The sequence below is a fragment of the Aethalodelphis obliquidens genome, unplaced genomic scaffold (assembly GCF_003676395.1).
Source record: "Aethalodelphis obliquidens isolate GAN/ISIS:26980383/991018 unplaced genomic scaffold, ASM367639v1 scaffold4, whole genome shotgun sequence".
In the NCBI taxonomy this organism is placed as follows: domain Eukaryota; kingdom Metazoa; phylum Chordata; class Mammalia; order Artiodactyla; family Delphinidae; genus Aethalodelphis; species Aethalodelphis obliquidens.
In genome coordinates, this window is record NW_020837948.1 from 51,728,434 (window position 1) to 51,736,693 (window position 8,260).

The 8,260-nt window shown below is 36.9% G+C and overlaps 1 pseudogene; it reads right to left on the bottom strand.

The window, feature by feature from the left end:
- Nucleotides 1-2,477: 2,477 nt before the first annotated feature.
- LOC113613754 (cytochrome c oxidase subunit 6A1, mitochondrial pseudogene) lies at nucleotides 2,478-2,873 on the bottom strand (annotated as a pseudogene).
- Between the last annotated feature and the right edge of the window lie 5,387 nt (nucleotides 2,874-8,260).

The window sequence follows — 8,260 nt, forward strand, 5'->3', positions numbered from 1 at the left end:
ATGGGGTGGAGACAGGAATTCAGAGCTCCTGAATTTCAGACCGGTCTGCACTTGTCTCATCTGGCTATTCAAAGTGAATGTAGCTTCAGAATTAGAGAACTTGGTAGCATAAACACTGCAAATCAGTAGCAGAGCAGAGCTGCTTGGATTCTTAATCCACCTCTGCCATTTACTGACCATATCAACTTGCACACCTTATTTATCTTCTCTGAGCCCCTACTTATCTCTTGAGCATGCAGAGAATAAAAATTTCACTGTCTACATCATAGATTTTGAGGAGTCAGCCAAATTGTATTAACTGTAAAGTACAAAAAAAGTATGCATTATTATTTTGTAATTTTCTCATCCCTTCTTACTGTTTTTCCACACCTGGAAACACTAAATTTTATAATGAAAGACATCTATTATTGTTGTTGTTGTTGCTATTAATCACATATAAAGAGACGGATTGACTATGCATTATTTGGGGAGGGAGTAAGAAAAAGGCAAAATGTTCCAGGGTTCATGCTCATTTTGGGAAACCCGATAATCTAGTGCTGGAATAAGACTTTGACCTCAACAGAATAGCCAAAGGGCTATGCCACCAAGAAAAACCCTATTTTAAAAAAGGGAAACATTCCATTTCAATTTTCTCATTTGTAAGATGTAGAGCAGAATTTAAAAGATGCCTTTTCACCCCCACCCCACCAAAAAAGGAAAATAAATCTTATTGATGTAGCAAATGCATTAGACAATGTTATACCCTTTCTACACTTGGATGAACAAAGGACATATTTTCATGATGTAGAATTGCTTGAAATGGAAAGATTATGGAGAAACTTACAACTTACAATTGAAAAAAAGTAGAAGATAAAAATCATACTTACAAAGTCAATTAGAACAATTCATTAATAGAGATATCCTGTCAAAGTAATGAGTTCCGGATCTAATGGATTCCTTACCACACAGATATTCCAAGGGCAATGTTAGTATGTCTGTTTTTTAATGCTGATGTTTCGCTCAGATTGATTTTTCTAGAATTGAGTGCAGTTAAAACCTAGGTTTCAAATACCAGCCAATTAGGGATACAGTTTGTTGGATTACCATCATGCAGAAAGCTATTATGAAATAATACAAAAAGCTCTAAGATACAGACGATCTAGGTTCTAGTACTTACTGGATCTACGAAAGTAACTGTGATACATTATGTTTGAAGATTTCAATTTTAACATCTGTTAAATGGAAATAACAATATATGCTTGGTTTACTTTAAGCTTATTATAAATGCAAAATAAAATAGGCTCTGTAGTGCTTGGTAAATTGTAAACACCAAATTAGAATTCTATTAATCACCATCCCCAACATTTCTGTGCATACCTTTAGTTATTGTTGAAGTTTTAGAAAACAAAAATTCTAGTTGCTCTTTCATGTTGGCATTCTGAATGGGATGTATACTAATGCTCAAAATATAGCTGAATCAAATAGTTATTAGCTGTCTCAGTTTTCTTGGGGAACACATATACCATAAATTATTTGGAAAACTGGTTTTAAAAGCAATCTATGAGGCCTTTATACTGTCTAGCTCTTGTTACTTAGAGGAAACCCTTGGCGAATCCTTTGAATGTGAATTGTTACAATGCTAACTATTACCTAAAATTTATATTAATTCTAATATTTATTTATGTATATTCAGGGATGGTCTGTATACTTAAAAAGACCCATAACTACTTTGAGCATAAAAATATTTCTATTATTTCTTTAAAAACAAGACAAAAATTAAACTAGCAAACCTTTTCCCTTTCACCATTCTGGCAGCCTACTCATGTGAACCGAAATATGGATAAGGAAGCATATCTGGTTCTAATTTCTGAACTCAACACCAGATGTTGTTTTCAAGGTTTGCCTTTAAAAAAAAAAATCTAACTTTCATGAAGCCATCTGAGTCCAAGGGGTAGGGCGAATCACTGCAGATTACAATTTTGAATTTATATTTTACTATTAAACCATGCTTATGAGGAACATCTCCAGTGAATCATCCATAATGACCAAAGAGACCTTTTCAATATAAATATATACACTGCTCATACATTGTCAAATCTTTTAAAATAGAATATGGGATGTGCAGTTTTTCTGAACTAGAAACACCAAGTTCCTTATGAAGGCCCTCACACACTGCAGCAGGAGAGAGAGGACCTTGGGAAAAGTTTGTATCACAGGAGCCTTGTGAGACAGTCAGTTTTGTGATCTGTATTTACTCTACAAGTTTGTGCCATGGACAAATGTGAGTCATATGTTACTGCTGAGTATAGGGAATCTCCAGCCATTCATGAAATTAAAATATATTTACCTTTTTTCTTTTTCTTTTTCAGCTTGTGACTAAGTTATTTATTTAAGCCATCTCCTGCTATAAGCAAAGGGATGGAAGATCAGTATAATGGTCATCACTGGATACAAGGAGGTGAGCTTAAGGTCCCGTACAATTTTCTGGCCCATGTGTGCAGAGTAATGGTTCAAACCAGTGCTGTGGTCTTCACTGGGTAGTGGTCCAGGTTCTCTTTGTTCGTCTTCATAGCCAATTGGAAGCGGATTCACATGAGGGTTATGGAAAGTGTATGGTTACCATCTCCCCAGGGAAAGGGCTTGGACCTGATGCGGATATAGGGGTAGGCGACGAATTCGGGTCTCTCCTCCTCTCCGTGGTGCGACTTCAGGAAGACATTCAGCATGTTCACTCCCAACCCGGGGAGCGCCACGAAGAAGGTGAGGGCCTTCCACAGGCGATCTGAGCCCTCCTCGCTGTGGGCGCCACTGTGGGCACCACTCGACATAGGCTGGCTCGACAGCCGGGAACGACCTAGCAGCCCAGAAACCTGGGCTCCAGCTGCCGCTGCCATCTTCGACCAGGACCCATATTTACCTTTTAAATAATCTTTTCCAGGTTGTTGCCCAACAGTCTTTTTCAGGCTCTTTGTAGTTGAAAGGAAATGTAATATTTGACAACTTCAAGTAGGCTCTTAACCAAACAGAATAACCAAATGTTGAAATGCTGATGGTTATTTACGTAGTTATACCTGTAGTTACTTATATGTGTTGCTCTTTCCTTAAACTAAGTATTAGGGATATGTATATTTCTCTATTTATATTAATATGGCATTTAGTGAGTTTTATCTTATTTGAATATGCTAAAAGCAGATGAGAATTGTGAATGGGGTTGTACATAAACTACGACTAAAGAGCATCTACTAACATTAATTCAACAAACAAGGGTTGAGGGCACTCAGAAATGGAGATCTAAGACGCATGTGTATGAAGCAGAATCTATAAATAAAGAGAAACAAGCATGAAAAACTGTAATCATGTATCATAAGAACTCAGAGTATTGGGTAGACTTTCAGCCATTCTTCATTTATTCAGCAGTGTTTATTGATCACCTGTTATATGCTGGGCTTCAGAGATACCATGGGGCAAAGGGAGCAAGACAGACACAGGCCTTTCCTCTTGGAGCTTACATTTCCATTTGTCCACGGGACATTCTCACCCAGATGTACATAAAAAACAATGTATGTAAAATTGACCTAATGGTGTCTGCCCTGAAGTCAGCTTTTCCTTCCGGTAGCCTCACTTTTGTTAATGGCACTTCTATTCCCTCAATTTCTGTGGCCTCAGACTTGAAATTGTCATCTCTTTTCCTTTTCCTCTCATAATGGTACTGTTGAGCTTGCTTTCCAAATACCTTGCCATCTTCTCTTCTCTGTCCTCACTCTCCCCTTTTAGTTCCTCACTCCCTTTAACCTGGCATATTGCAAAGTCTATCTGATTTTACTTGTCTTCAATTTTTTTCCTCTCTCATTTATGTGGATAAAGCTGTTAGATAATTCTTCCTAAAGAAGAATACTAATCACATCACCACCTTGTTCAGGAGCCCTCAATGTCTCCCTAGTCTTTGTCTAATTAAGCAAAATCTCCCCAGTCTGTTATTTATGCCTACCATAATAACCCTGATCCCACTAACCAATGAATATAATTTATATTTATGTCCAAATTACAATGGTGCTGAGCTACCCCCTGCAGAGGATATTCCTTAAACTTCTGGTTCTTATTATCTAACTTTGCTTTGGATTTAAAAAAAACAAGAAAAAGAAAAAGAAAGCTGTTTTCAGCTTGTGTATGGGGTTTTCCTGAAGATTGCTGTATTCCTTTATATTCCAATAACAATAGCACAGGCCTTCTTCTGCTCTCTGATTATGTGCTCTTTTGTCTATTTTCCATTCTTGATTGTGAGAACCTACAGAATGAAACTGACAAGACAAGGGCCTCCTAGGTGGCTGGAGAAAGGGAAGAAATGGCATAGAAAAGCAAGACTCCTCTTGAGCCAGTTGGTGGATGGGAAAGGCTGGCAACAGTCATACATTAATAATTTTGAGCCCAATCACACCCATTTGCCAGCTGTAGTCAACACTTAGCATCTTCCAACTTCTTCCTTTCTGCTTTCCTCTTGTCAACGCCTGCTTCATAAAAAGCTCAATGAAGGAGCTGACCACTGTTCAATCACGAGAACACTGACACTCCTGCCAAGAGCTGGCTCCCAAGGCTGACTCCTGAACCTCACCCTACAGATGAATGGGACTGTAGGCTCTTCCCCCAAACACATCTGATTTCTTGTCCCCATGTCTTCCCTCTTTCTAAATGATATCTTCTCATTTCTGCCTGTTATAGTCCTGTCATTCAAGTTCCATATCTCATGCCAGCTACTCTTTGATGCTTCTTCCAATCTCTTTAACAGCAGGGTGATCATACTCTATGCCAAAGAAACATTCCCAACTACCCTGAATAATTTGCATTATTCAAGACTAATTTCCCCATATCGTTCAAAAACGGTGACAAGCATTTCTCTTTATCAGCCCCTATGTGGGGATTTCCACATGGTAATAGCATAAAGAGAATTTTTAATTTACTTCACCTTCATACTTTGAAAATATGTAATTCATGATAAATTCTAAACATTTTGAAAGATGTACATTATTTTGAAATCTGTGTGTAAAAGGACACCTGAAATACCTCTATTTGTCCATAACTCTGCTGTAATCTAACTGAAGAATATCAGGATTATAGGCATAAAAGTTAAGTCTATATGATATAGGAATATTCAGTAAAGAAGTTCATATGAGACTAGGGCAAACGGCAGTGTCCTTCAGGAGATAGTTTTCTATATACAGTATGAGACTATTTATTGTGCTTGGGAAGTTCAATGTGCAGTGTTTGGAAAGGTCTGGAAAAACCGTATGCAACCCATACTCCATTTGGGGCCTATTTTCCCCTTGGGGTGTTAGTAAAATTTGATTTAAAGTTTATCTCCTCTTTCTTTGTCTACTTCACTTCTCTGTTAAAACCTGCAGTCCCAGCTGCCCTCCTGTCACCTGTTTTAATAACTAAGTTAAAAAGTGAATAAATTTACTGATTCATCTACATGAACTGAAGCAGCTTGGGGTTCTGTAACTTTATGGAAGATATTAGGTGAATGGGGTCTCACTGTGGAGTGACAGACTTTTGTTAGCACTCTTTTTTCTCCTCTTCTTCCGTTTTCCTTTAATTTCCACTCCTGTCCATACCACTCTGATATAACCAGGAAATTCTTCCACTTGGTCTTGCAGAACAGTTTGAAGAGCAGCCTTACTTGTACCTTTAATCCCAAGAGTCTATGAAAGTTTTTTCTGAAGAATTTCAGTGTCTTCCCTGAAAAGAATTCTGGTCAACACAATTTTTTTTGTCATTTTTTTTCTTATACTAAGGCAGACTAGAAATCAGGACTCAAATCACATTGATGGAATTAACATACATTATATGTGATAACATGAAGACACAGTCATTTTTATTTCTGGAGCTAGTGGCAGGAACAGATTGTGTCTATTGCACATGATTGTGTGGTGCCTAATCCAGTAACATAAAGTGAAGGTTTAGTTTTCTTCTTTATAATTACAGTTTTAAAACTGAGGTATACTTAATTTACAATGTTGTGTTAGTTTCAAGTGTACAGCAAAGTGATTCAGTTATACACATCTATCTATCTATTCTTTTTCAGATTCTTTTCCATTATAGGTTATTACAAGATACTGAGTAGAGTTCCCTGTGCTATATAGTAGGTCCTTGTTGTCTACCTCTCTTATATATAGTACTGTGTATATGTTAATCCCAAACCCCTAATTTATCTCCCCCCACCCCATCCCCTTTGGTAACCATGTTTGTTTTCTATGTCTGTGAGTCCATTTCTGTTTTGTAAATAAGTTCATTTGTATGCTACTGGTGGAGGTTACCAATAACTTAGATATCAGACAATTATATCAGTTACTTCTGTGAATGGGGCCCACACTCTAGAGATTGTCCACTGCAATGACCAGGCAAGTCTGTTTCTTAGGATACATTTTAAAACATGAGGGCAATATATATTTAACATTTTCAGAACAGTGAGCCAATAATTCAAGGTATTTAGATTATCTCCCTGGGTTGATATAAAAATATTATTTGTCACTAGTTGCTTAATAAAACTGTAGTGAAACAGTTCTATGGGCAAGTTCTTCCCCTGAAAGGAAAGGCTAAAGGTGTTAGGTGTTTGATGTGCCAGAAAATTTCAAAGACTCCCACGTATACTGCCAGCCCTTTGGGGGAAAATGGTTCTAAACTGATATCCAGTTACTGTTTAATAAGTAAGGTTTTCTAATTAAATTTTGGAATTTGAAAATAAAATTCTTCTGAGTCTAAGCTTTGTGTCATGTTTTTTTAAAAAGCAAGAAAAATGAGGAATTATAGAGAAAAAAACTGAAAAATGGTCCAAATTGATTTCAAGAAATTTAACATTTCTGTCTTTATTGAATTTTTATCTTCAAGAATTTGCCAGAAAAGAACATACCAAGTTTCTTAGTGGTGCCATAGAAGGAGGACAATGTATTAATCATGAAGGCATGAAATAAATAAAATAATGGCAGTTTTCTACTTTGAACAAAAGACTTGCTATTTTAGTGGCAAGAGTAAGTGTGCGAATACACAAATAAATCTAATATAAACAGTAAGAAGCCTTTGACTGCGTTTGGAGTGATTATTTTTGGAGTGATTATTGATACAAATGCTATCTGCTGACTGAGGCTATCCTAGCTAACGTCTCCAAATACTCAACTCGTCCGCAGTAGTTTTGTAGCTGAGGTTTTTTGAGTGCCTGTGGGAATAGCTGGGTTGGTGGCACTTACCAAGACATTTTTCTTAGTTTACACATTTGTTTTGACTTGAAAAACTTATAGCTTGGGATTCAGCCCTGAGCTCATGGGCTAACCACATCGGTTTACTTCTGTCTCATTCCTAGTATTTGCACCTAACTTCTGCTTTAAGAACAAAGAAACAACTTTCACAGAGAATCACAGATTCAAAGAGCATGAAGATACATAATAAATTGCAATGGATCAAAAATCAGGAGATCAAGAAGACTGTTCTCCATGTTCTACTAATTTCCTCATGGGCTGCCCTCACACTGTTTCCTTAGCTTTGTTTGTTGAAATTGCCATGGCGTCTATCATTTTTATTCAACAAAGTGAAATGAACACATCATTGTGATTTCCGAGACCTCTTGTTCCTTCACTTAAGATGAGTTAGCTGACAAATCCACTCTGTACTTTTCTTAATATTTATATTACATGGATCCTTTGAGAAAAGCAAACTTTTCTTTAGACCTACTTAATTAGATAACCTAGAAGATGATCAATCATTGGGTTTTCCTTAGAGAGTCAAATTGTGAGTGAATTTTATTAATTAAAAAATTGTCGAATGAAAACAACCTAATATACCATATGTACACATTTATGGGCATATAAGCATATATGTTTAAGCAGATGCATTTGATTTTAGTAGTGCCCACGTCATTGTTTATCTTTGCAGGAAATTCACCTGGAGCAACTGAGTGTTGGTGTGCTGTGCTCCGTTTGTAAGGCAATTATTAATCTGCGTGAGAATGTAGCAGGATCTCACCCATCCCAAGGTTTGCCTTTATTGCTTAACGAAGAGGTCTGTTTAAACAGTAATTTTAACTTTCTGGTAAACAGTTCTTCACACCTATGCCCTTTCTTTAAAATTTCACCCATTAACTTCAAAATGGAAAATTTCCTTCCAGACTAAGGTGCAGGACATATCTGGTTATAAGTGGCTGTGCTTTATGGCACATTTCACATGATTCTGTGAAGGACTAGTCCAAAGATACTCTGAAAGAATGATTAAAGATCACATCAGTGATTTTGTCAGA